We start from the raw sequence: 13,041 nt of genomic DNA on the forward strand, positions 1-13,041 counted from the left end.
TTAAAATTAAGAAGAGTTATAAATTAATCTTTTAATTTTTTTATTATAAAATTAAACTGTTATAACCTAACCAAACTAACCAAACTTGCTGATAATGGAAAATTGTTTACTAATAAAAAAGTAGTTCTGTTCATAAAATAAAATTATAAATGCCTCAAATTCAATTTTTTAATTATAAAATTAAATTGTCATAACCTAAACAAACTAACCAAACTTGCTGATGATAAAAAAATCAAATTAAGGTTTATTAATAAAAAAAATAGTTCTGTTCATAAAATAAAATTATAAATGCCTCAAATTCTAACAAAAGATGTACAGTTAAGAAGTAATCACGTTCTAAGCTAAATTGTTGACAAAAAGTTAGTGCTATTGGTGATTCGATCGGGCTATCTACAGTTTATCAGCCAGGTATGCTACAGCTACACTACACCACCGAGGCCGATGGCTCTATACCGTATCGTTGCGGTAATGGTGTTCCCTCTAGAGAAGAGAGTGACGTCAGCCAATCAGAAGCCTCCAAATGACACTGTTGGCAAAACTAATAGTGAAATAAAAATTGTGCCGCCTGTTTATTTACTTGCAGAGAATACTACTATGCAGAGCTGGCCTTATAGGTGGCAGGTAAGCCTGCAGGGCCCAGGGCAAACATTGAAATGAAATTAAATTAAGTTTATTCGTCTATTAGAATTTACATAATTAATTGTGATACATCACCAGTAAACATATGACACGTCAGTTTTTTACAACAAAATGCATTATGTTATACATTTATTTTATCGTAATTAGTTTAGAGCGGGGCCCTTACTAGTTACTACCAAAAAATAGAATCACAACAATTATTTACTTACCAACATAATCTCAGTGTATAATATTAGTTAGTATTAATACTCCCCCTTTTTCTTTTTCATAATTGACATAATAAACGTTAAATTTACAAACTTTTACAACAAGAGCGGGGCCCTGTGTGACATCACTTATCACATTTTTTAAGGCCAGCTCTGATTCTGTGGTTGAAGAAAGAGAAAAACAATCAATAATGGGGAAGTATGTATGTATATATATATAACCTATGGACTCCGAAACCGCTCAACAGATTGTAATAAAACGTCCAGGCGTTATTAAGCATTATTCAAGGATGGTTAGTGTGAAGTTTGGTGCAGATCTGTCAAAAGGGTTCCGTCCCAGAGGGTTTTAAGGAGTCCAATGTCAGACTTTTGGAACCACAATGTTTAAAAATCTTACTTCAACATGAAATTTGTTGGTTGAACTCCTCTGCCATTTCTTAACCGATTTTATCCATTGATGTCTCTTCGGAAAGAGCGTGTTGTGTAGATTTGCAAACTGACCTTAAATTTTTGAAAAATTCCCTTGGGCTCTTCCCCAGTGGCTTTTAAAGTTCCCATTTTATCCTTATGAAGAACATATTTGTTTACATTATGATCAGCTGGATATTTAATTGCTGTTAATATTTAAGCTGCAACTAAAAGAAATGTGTCCTACAAAAATTAAATCGAAAGAACCCATTTCCAAATTATGGAAACATAAAAAGTCATAGAACGCCACCAAATAGAAGAAATAGAGATAATAATTTTTAAAGAATTTATTATCGTTATTAGCCTATATAATGAAGAACACCTACAAAATTCAGATTCCTACAAACGATGAACTAGGATGTTGGCCGAAGTGCTACAATTTTTTGTAGGAAACATTGACCTATAATATAACTTTGTGATCATTGCAGAGGAAAGCCTTCTAAAGCCAAATAAATCTGGTACGTCAATGACATTAATCTATGTTTCCATAAAAGTTAAGGGATTTTAGAATTTAATAGGTAGCCTATGAAAATATCCAAGAAACCCTTACTAACATTTTTATTGAAGGCATTAATTATTATTCATGTATAGCTAAGGGAAACAAAAACCAACTGAGCAACATCAGGTCTTTAACTCTGAATTTTCTCAGGTAAATAGAATTAACGTTATTGCAACTAAACAAAAATGCGTCAATTGAACAAATAAAATTGTGACAGACAACAGAGAGTCTAAAAGGTGATGAAAAAAGTGTTTATCTTTATTAAAGAATTACTTAAATTTATTAGAATAAGGCCAAATGGGCGCTCATGACGTCCAGGAGGTTTGCAGGAACCACCTAGGGAACCCCACATAGCACTCTGGCTATACGAGGCTGTGGTCAGGCCTCAGATTACCTATGGTTCACTAGTCTGGTGGACAAAGGTGAATCAGGTAACTGTCATAGCCAAGCTAGAAAGCATGCAAAGGCTCGGCACGCTACAGGCCACTGGAGCCTTCAGGAGCAGTCCATCAGCTACTCTAGAAGTCGCTCTTGGGCTGCTACCACTGGACATCTTCATCAGATCTGAGGCCCTCAATGCAGCTTACCGTCTGAGGGTTGCAAATCTGTGGAGGGAAGGCCTGTCAGGGGCAGGCCACTGCGCCATTGCTAAGACTTTGGCTGAGTGTCCTGTGCTTGACATGACCTCGGACTTCCTAAGCAAGGAAGCAGTTTTCACCAAACCCTTTAATGTTGAATTCCGCTCCAGAGATGAGTGGAAACATCAGGAAGGGCATCTCCAAGATATGGAGAGCTACGTCTGGAACACAGACGGCTCCCTAATCGATGGAAAATCTGGTTTTGGGGTTTACTGTCGATCACCCAGAACAGAACTATCAGGAAGTCTGGGACAATACTGTACCATCTTCCAGGCAGAAATCTATGGCATCTTGGCTTGTGCCAACCTAGGACTAGCCAGACGGTACCAAGACAAAAGGATAGTGATTTTATCTGATTGTCAGGCTGCTCTCAAAGCTCTTGACTCAAATGAAGTCACCTCAAAACTAGTCTGGGAGTGTTTCAACCCTCCTCAACCCTCTGCAGACTTGCATCACAGAACTCTGTAACTCTCGGCTGGGTCCCAGGCCATTTAGGCATTGGCGGCAACGAGAGTGCAGACAAGCTGGCAAAAAAAGGTGCGATCATGCCACTCTTTGGACCAGAGCCATTTTTTTGGCATCAGCAAAGCGGCCGCTAAACATGTAATCAACAAATGGTCCAGGAGACATCTTGAGCGTTGGCGTAATTATCCTGGACAATCACTTGGCAAAAAACTGCTCTCAGAACCTAGCACCCTCTTCACTCGCTGGCTGCTAAAGCTGGGGAGAGGGCAGGTCAAGCAGGTACTTGCTCTTATCACTGGACACGGCCATTTCAGGAAACATCTCCACACTCTAGGAATTGTCAATGACAAGCAGGAGTGTCGACTTTGTAACCAGTCCGATGAGACTGCAAAACACATTATTCTGGACTGCGATGGACTACGGGCTAGGAGAAGGGCTCTGTTTGGTCTAAAGCAGCCAGGTGAGGAACCAGACGCTAACATTGGGCAAAAGCTCCTGCACCTAGTTAGGGACACAGGCATAGGCTTACCCAGTTAGTTAGTGGCAAGCGGGATGCACAATAAGCTTCGGTTGACGTGCTTGGACCATGAGTCCACCCTCTTACAATCAATCAATCAATCAACTTACTGCAGGCGACAAATGTGGTACCATGCATAGGTTTAATAACGTAATGAAGATAAACATGGACAACCTTATGTGGCTATAAGTCAGGAAATGTTTGTAGAAAACATTACATTATGTTTGTAGAAAACATTACATTATGTTTGTAGAAAACATTGCATTATGTTTGTAGAAAACATTAAAAAGCAATGCCAGAGGTTATGAAATATGATACAGGAAATGTTGATTACTGTTTTAAACATAGTGAGCATCTTATCTTATGTACAGGTTCATATCTCCATGAGTTACACACCGGTAATCTTTGAGTTGACTCTTTTATAAACTCATAGTAAATATTCGTTATTCATTAAAAAAAAAAAAAAAAAAACTTCCTTCTGTATCCAATAGTCAATGGTTATACCACAGTCTAATATATATAAATTATTTATTGTTAGACTGTGGTTATACCTTACTTTCCTCCAATAATTGCTCGAATTCGAGCAATATGTACTCTTTTTTTTACAGCATTTATTTCTGGTTCAATGTAGACATTATACACAGAAGTGTTAACAAAATTAAAAAGAAATTGACTATAATAACATCGTGGGTTCGCCCAAACCTGGTACACCCTGTAACATAATTAATTTAGAGAATAATTTAATCGTCTTTAGGCTTCATTCATCCAATAGATCTTGAGGGAGCCTTCGACGTAGCCTCCTGTTCTCAGTTGCTTCACCAAGATGAAAAGTTAATGCACCAGGAACATCGTTTAAAGATTTTAGAAATTTTGAGGTGGTTTTTTCAATAAAGGCCGAGATAGACTCCACTCCTAGTTCTTCATGTATATATGCCTGTTTCTAACAAACCAGGGAGCATTCACCGCTATTCTTAGAATTTTATTTTGAATCACTTGAATTTTGAAGAGTTTGTTTTTTGAAATAGCTAATCCCCAGATAGGAGATGCATATGTTATCAAGGGCCGAATTATTGATTTGTAGATTAGAACTGTACAAGCTGGCTTCAGAGTAGATTTCCTATTGATTAAAGGGAACAGCTTTGCAAGGCGTGCATAACCTTGGGACAGTTTTTGATTAACGTGGTAGTTCCAATTAAGTTTTTTGTCCAGCCATACTCCAAGATATTTTATGGCCTGGTCATCAGGGTTCCAAGGTAGAAAGTTACCATATATTTGAATTTCATGTGGCAATGTATGTTTTTTCAAGGAAAATATTTTTGTCTCACATTTAGTTGAATTTAGGCAAAATTTCCACTTGTAGAACCAATCAATGAGAAGATCCACAGAGTATTGCAGGGAATACGTGGCCTCGTGGATGTCGGAATGTTGGCACAGGATAGCAGTGTCGTCGGCGTAGAGAGCTAATGAGGCGTCTTCTGGAAGAGGGATGTCTGCCATGTATAGATTGAATAATACAGGGCCCAAAATTGAACCTTGTGGAACTCCTGCATTGACTCGTCGTACAGATGATTTGGAAGAACTAATTTTAACAGAGAAGGTCCTGTGACAGAGAAACGATTTTACAATACTGGTTAAATATTTTGGAAATCCGAAATTAATCAATTTAAAGACAAGACCGTCATGCCATACCTTATCAAATGCCTGAGATATGTCAAGAAATGCCGTTACTGTGTGCTGTTTCCTCTCAAACCCTTTGACTATCGTTTCATATATTCGTAGGATTTGATGTATGGGTGAATGTTTTGGCCGAAATCCAAATTGATGAGCAGGAATTATATTTGCAGCATCCATGTAACAGGCAATTCGTTTCAAGATGATTTTTTCAAAGACTTTAGAAAGCGTAGAAAGTAAGCTGATTGGACGGTAACTCGATGGAGAAGACTTCGGTTTATTGGGTTTATGAATAACTGATATTTCCGCATGCTTCCAAATAGAAGGGAAGTAAGATTTAGACAAACATGCATTAATAATTGATGTGAAATATGAAAAGCCTTTGTTGGTGAGATTTCGCAAAATAATATTAGGAATAAGGTCATGGCCAGGTGATTTACGGAGTGGAAGTTTTTTAATTACTGCTTTAATTTTAGATTGGCATGCAAACTTTATTGGTAGTTCAGCAGATAAAAATTGTCCATTCAAAGTTTCTTTCACCATCTCATCGTCACCATAATCAGCAAGATCAGTGGGTTGAAATGTAGTTTCATAAAAATCTGCCAACAGTTCACACTTCTGTGAATCAGTCTCACAGATTAGGTTGTCTTTTTTCAACGTAGGTATGATCGAAGGAGTACTTAAAAGACGTTTAGTTGCTTTCCACATATTTGGGTCACTCGGATGAATATCAGAAACATACTTCTTATAGTTGTCTATTCTAAATTCCTCAAGTTCTGTTTTCACTCGTCTTTCCAGTTCGTTGAGTTGCCTTTTAAAGTGTGGTAGACGGTATCGCTGCCAAAGTCGTCTAACTTTATGTTTTTCTCTAATCAGACGCATTATTCTCATCGGAGGATGATAGTAGTCGTTATTTGGCGTGGATCGTGAGGGATTTAAGATAGCTTTCCTGGCACAAGTTTTCAATGATTCGGTAAATATTTTTACAGAGTTTTCTATTTCGATGCAAGACGATAATTTAGGCATACCTTCTAAACATTTATCCAATTCTGCACTGAAAATTTCCCAATTTATCTTTCCATTAATTAATCGTTGAGGTGGACAACTAAATTGAGGTTGCGTGAAGAAGGTTACTGGGATAACGGGAGAATGGTCAGAGTCCAGCTCGGGTAAAACATTTTGAATGATTGGAGCTGTAAAGTTTTTGTGCAAAACCAAATCTAGTATATCTGGTTGATAATTAGGTTGCCATGGGAAATGTGTTGGTTCTTGTGGCGCATCAATCATTACGTTTGAGTTATTTGTAAGTCGTAACAAACGGTTTCCATTTGGGTTTGTGGTTCTGCAACCCCATATCTGATGTTTACAATTTAAATCCCCCATAACAACAGTCGAACAATTTTCTGCAAACAGCACCTGCAAGTCATTATTGTGTAGCCATTTGTTCGGGGGTTTGTAGACAGAAATTAAGCGAAAGTCTGCACCATGACTTAAATTAATTTTTACACCAACAGCTTCTACCGAAGATAAACGAGGTAAAAATATATTATGATGGTCCAAAGTTCTTCGCACAAAGATTGCAACGCCACCTGAAGCTATTGGATTAGGCCTATCTTCCCTGTATAGAATACCCATTAATTTTGAAATTTTCCACATTGGTCAGGTGTGTCTTAGTAATGCACGCAATATCGATGCTATGTCTAACCATAAACGCGATAAAAGTAGCACGTTTATCTCGAAGCCCATTGGCATTCCAGTTAAGGAGGGTTAAATTGTTAATTTGAAAATAATTGACCTGATCCATTTGAGAGAATAGAGCTTATCACATTACTTATTATCTTTTTGAGAGTAGGAATGAACGATTTCACCACATCTAGGATTATTTGTTCAAAGTTTTGAAACACAGACGTATCAGGAGCATCATCAGATTGTTCTTGTGAGAATGAATTATTAATATTGCGGCGGCTCTTAGCAGCAACTTTAGCAAATGAAACTCGTGATGTGGAAGGTTCCTGAGGCGAAAAGTTTGTATGAATCTCAGGAAAATATAAATTTAAAATCAGATATTTACTTTCACCAACTGTTTTGGGGTCTGACTTAGGGGAGGTACGATTGAGGCATTAGTTCAAAATTTCTCCGTGAACAGCGCTGTAGTGGAGAGCATTTTGGCAATGAAGCAAAACTTAGTCATGAAGCATGACTAACCGCAAAAATAGTTCTGTTCATAAAATAAAATTATAAATGCCTCAAATTCAATTTTATAATTTTTTTATTATAAAATTACTATCATAACCTAACCGAACTAACCAAACATGCTGATAATGTAATAATATAAAAAAAGTTTATTAATAGAAAAAATAATTCTGTTCATTAAATAAAACTAGTAATTGTTCAATTAAAGTTTTATAATGACTTAATAATAAAATTAAACTGTCCTAACCGAAACAAACCAACCAAACTTGCTGATAATGAAAAATCTTAGTCAAAGAAGTTAGTGCCACTAGCGGGATTAGAACCCGGGACTCTCAGCATATCAGCCCGACACGCTAACTGTTGGAATTTATTTATAATCTTGTTCCTCATTGCCTTCTTGGTATTAAGATTAACGCAGATGTCATGAATAGATATTATATGCCATGTGTTTGCTATGTTTATTAATTTGTTGTAAATAAACATCACTTCCACTATGGACTTTAGAAACCATACTGTGTAGTCATTTTACTCCTATTATTATAAAGGAAAATCAATTATAAACAAGTGGTTATGGGCCCAGTTTCACTTTTACTGTAACATGTTCTCTGTGGCCTATTTTGAACAGTTTAATTTTTGAAAAGAAGTGTTTAAGAATGTATTAACACAATCATGCATAGATCATATATATTACAGATTTAAAAATCCCTTTGAGAAAATATACACAGGTGTGATAAGAACCAAAATTTCAGATCACTACCCGATAGTAGCAAAAATTGAATTTGCGGGAGGAGGAAAAAGAGACACGCAGGTAGAAAAAACTAGATTAAATGAGCCGCTTTTGGAAATAAAGCTGAAGCAGGAAAATTGGACTATTACAAACCACGATGATGCAAACAAAGGTTTTGAAGAGTTGGTTTTAAAGTTTAAAAAGATTTACCAAGAATGTTCAATTACTTTTTTCACCTCAGGTGGGGGGCATACTGGGCAAAGAAGCGCTCACAAGAGAATCAAGCAAAAGGAATGGATGAACAATGAGATTTTAGACTTGATTAAGGAGAGAGACAGAATTTTTAGGCTATGGAAAGGGGACCCCTCAAACAATAGGCACAGACAACTATACAAAACCCTTAGGAATCAGGTAGTCAACAAAATAAGAAATACTAAAAATAACTACTATAAGAGATTGTTCGAAGATAACAGTAAAAGCACAAAAAAGATATGGGAAAATTTAAACGGGCTACTAAACAGAAAGAAAAAGACCAGTATTGATGACACAGTTAGAAATGCAATGGGAAGTATATTAAGTAAAACAGATGTTGTGAGTGGCTTTGCTCAGTATTTTATTGATGGAGTGGATAATATCAAACATGATTGTATTAATGGTAACAGACTCTTAGCACCACAGCCAGAGTTTGATATACAACCCCTACAAAGCCTATATATACCACCCGCTACTACAGAAAAAATCAAAGCAATAATTAAATGTATGAACTCAGATAAATCACCAGGTATCGATGGAATAAGAATGAAGGATATAAAGTTAGTAGCTGAACACATATCAGAACCACTATCAAAACTTATTAACCTATCAATTTCACAGGGAACTTTTCCAGATTGCTTAAAGACATCAGTAATTAGGCCTATCTACAAGAGTAAAAGTAAGAAAGAATTCCAGAACTACCGTCCAGTAGCAATTTTACCATCCTTTGAAAAAATTTTGGAGAAATATATCTTGAATTACCTATACAGTTACATAGAAAGCAATAACTTTTTGAGCAGAAAACAATTTGGCTTCAGAAAGAACCTCAGTACAGAACATGCCCTAACAGAATTTGCAAATACCGTGAACAACATTTTGAATAATACTTGTCATGGATTAGGTATATTTATAGATTTTTCTAAAGCTTTCGATACAATTGAACACTCAAAAGTAGTCTCAGCTCTTGAAAAACTAGGAGTGAGGGGCCCCTACTTGAGATTATTTGACAGTTATCTCAAAAACAGAAAATTTGTAGTGAAAGTAATGAATGAAATTAGCGATGAAAAGGATATTAAATATGGTGTGCCTCAAGGGAGCCAAATTGGACCAATACTATTCATTATATACATAAATGACCTACTAAACAGAATTACAAATTGTGATATATGGGCATACGCTGATGACATCCTCATTTTCTCCGGTCACAAAAATTTAAAAAATGCAGTTGAAAATTTACAGGACGATTTTAATATACTCAATAAATGGACACATGATAATGGTCTAATTATTAACGAGCAAAAAACTTGTATCTTGCATTTTCACCCAAAAAATATCAAACTAGAAGGGAGTGTAGTTATAAAGTACCATGATTGCAACTGTTTAAAGGGCTTAAAAGGGTGTAACTGTGCTGACATAAAGGTGACAGATAAAACAAATTATTTGGGCCTTACAGTAGATAATAAATTAACTTGGAAAGATCATGTTTCTACGTTAAATAGAAAACTAGGCGCATGTACTGCATTGATGTACAATTTAGGAAATAAAATTACACCAGAGGTTAAGATAGTTGTTTACAAATCTTTGTTTGAGTCTGTAATGAGGTATGGCATTAATGTGTGGGGAACTGCTGCTAATAGCCATTTAAAAATTGTAAATAGCCTGCAGAAAAGATGTTTAAGGGCATTAGGCCTAAGGGGAGAGCATAATAGCCAAGATGATACTAAATATAGTATAAACAAAATGCTAACTCCAAAAGGAATCTTTGTATACAATGTTTTAATCCAGCACCATGGAAACAGTTTGTATAAAACCAAACCACATAGGGTAATACATACAAGGAATGTTATAAAATACAGGACGCCAATACCCAATACTACGTATGGCCAAAGACTGGCAGAGTATTTGGTGCCATACCTGTTTAATAGATTACCAACAGGGATAGAAAATATACAGAACCTAAAGGCCTACAAAATAGCAGTCTCTGAATGGCTTTCAAGCTGCGACCTAAACTTACCTTAGAAATTAGATCCCCTGGCCCAAATGATCTGATTCAGGCAAAAATGACTAGGCCTAGGTGGCATCTAACAATACACTGACACAAAATCACACTAACACAGACACTTTTACAAACACTAAATAGTATTCCCTACACCAACACAGACAAAAACCAGGATTTCAATTAGGCTAAGGCTTTGTTAGGAAACAATCATAATACTATGAAGATGAAGCACATTAACAAACACACATCAAACCCACTATGTTAAGGACACAACACTTAAAACATTTTATAGGGAAGAAATACAATTTCTGACGCTTTATAATTGTTATTTTTATTATTTTTCTCTGCTTTTTGTGAATTGTGAGAATGCATGCATGCATGGGCGTTTCACAGTGAGTGAGAGGTTATGTTCGTTCGGTCAAACCAAACGGACTAAGGTTTCAGGTCTTTTTTTGTTCTTCTTTTTTTCAGTCAGCTCAGCTCGGCCGGCGCTGCCAGTGCCAGTCTGCTGTGCAAACAAACAAACAGTTCAAACATGGTCTACGAACCATGAAATACAAAGAGGACCAAATATGAGCAAAAGAATTCCGTAGATTATAAAGAAATATTTATGTCACTACATTTTAGATTTTTTAGTGTGCTGCCAACTACTTTGTTTTAAGTTAAAGTGCCTGCCACAAACCGCCGTAGAAATATAGGACATTAAGAAATCTTTGTTCAAAAAAAGAAAAAACAAAAAAATGTAAATTATTTGTTTGTTAGCCTATTGTATCAATTGGACCTCACCGACAAGTTTTATAAACTTGGTGAGGCCAGGCTGTTGTAATTTTCAGAATAAATATATTTGTATTTGTATTTGTATTTGTATTTGTAAGAAATATTATAGTAAATTTCATTGGATGAACACTTATTAATTACTATGATGGGAGACAAAGTTATATACTCCACATCAGCCCCTGGAATTTCTAAGTTGAAAGGGTCAGCCAACTATGCCAGTTGGAAATTTGACATGAAGATGGCTCTAAAATATGAGGGATTGTGGAATTGCATTGAACCACGAAGGACTACTACAGAGACGACACCGCTAACTGTGGATCCAGACAAAGATGAGAGGGCACTCGCCAAGATTGCCATGCACCTGGAGGCAGCTCCAAAACTACATATCAGGACGGCCACATCAGCGAAGGAAGCTTGGGACATTTTAGCAAAGCAGTATGAAGTCAAGAGCACAAACAGGAGAATATTTCTGCTAGACCAGCTTTTAGATTTGAAGTTGGAAGTATGCAACAGCATGAGTGAGTATATTTCTAAATTTCTTGACCTCAATGCTCAACTTGCTGACATAGAGAAACCCGTAGACGATGAAATGAAGGCGTGTCTACTTCTAAGAGGTTTGCCTGAGTCTTACAGGGCATTTAGGATGGCAGTCGAGAGTACAGATAAAGTAGAATATAGTAAAGTACTAGAAAAATTAAATAGCATGGCTGAAAAGGATACCACTGAGTCCTCTGTAGTATTTTCAACTTTTAAAAGCAGTACTGGGAAGCCTTTTCTATCAAAATCAAATACTAATCAAGCTATGCCTAATTTTAATAAAAGCTCAAAGACAAGGAAGCCTTTTATTCCTACTTGTTACAAATGTAGAAAGGCAGGCCATATGATAAGGGATTGTCCTGAAAATAATGAAGCTAACATTAGTAATAGCTCAAACATTAGTAATAGGTCAATTTCCAAAATTGGTAAGTCAGATGGTCAAAACAAAAATAAAAATGTAAGTTGGATAACTGATCTGAATGTAAAGGTAGAACCTGAAAGCTGGTACTTAGACTCGTGTTGTTCTGACAATCTTTCTAAAAGTAAAGAAAGTTTTCAAACGTTTAACTCGAATGAGGGAGTTAAAGAGGTCACTGTCGCTAATAATACCAAAATTTACTCTGCGGGTTCTGGGAAAGTTTCTGTGAATCTTAAAAACTTTGGTGAGAGAGTGATATCGAATGTGACGTATGTACCAGATTTATCTACAAATTTGCTATCTGTGAGCAAAATAGCTAGTAAAGGGCAAGTTTTAGTTTTTGATGACAAAGGGTGTAATATTTACATAAAAGATGGGTTTTCAGTAAGAGGTGAAATTTGTGGAACTGGAACAAATGTAAACGGACTGTATCGGTTGGATACAGAGAGTAAATGCAACATTGATCCAAATTATGACAATTTGGCTATGTCTACTCAAGTTGACCAGTCAATTAGTGTGGACCTTCATAATTTATGGCACCGAAGGTTGGGTCACTTGAATCATGTTAGCATGGGTATTTTGAAAAAGGGGATGGCTTTGGGTGTTGATTTTCCTAGTCAGAGGCCAGAACCATGCATTCCCTGTGTGGAGGGGAAACACTCCAGAGAATCATTCCCAACCACTCCAAGTAAGAGAGCTGAGACAAAACTAGAGTTAATCCATACTGATGTCTGTGGGCCTATGAATGTTCAGTCTCTTCAAGGTAATCGCTTCATGCTTATTGATGACTACACCAGAATGACCTTTGGTTATTTCTTGAAATCAAAGGATGAAAGTTGATTGTTTTCTTAAGTTTAAGACTTTAGTTGAAAATCAGACCAACCAGACTGTAAAAACTGTTAGGTCAGATGAAGGCGGGAAGTACATGAATGCGAGACTAGAGGGAGTGTGTAATAGATTTGGAATAAGGCACCAGGTTACTACTCGATATAGTCCTGAGCAGAATGGGGTAGCAGAGCGTGCAAATAGAACTAT

This window comes from Macrosteles quadrilineatus, unplaced genomic scaffold, assembly GCF_028750875.1.
Source record: "Macrosteles quadrilineatus isolate MER2022 unplaced genomic scaffold, UCM_ALF_1.0 Scaffold_8__2_contigs__length_117827958, whole genome shotgun sequence".
In the NCBI taxonomy this organism is placed as follows: Eukaryota; Metazoa; Arthropoda; class Insecta; order Hemiptera; family Cicadellidae; genus Macrosteles; species Macrosteles quadrilineatus.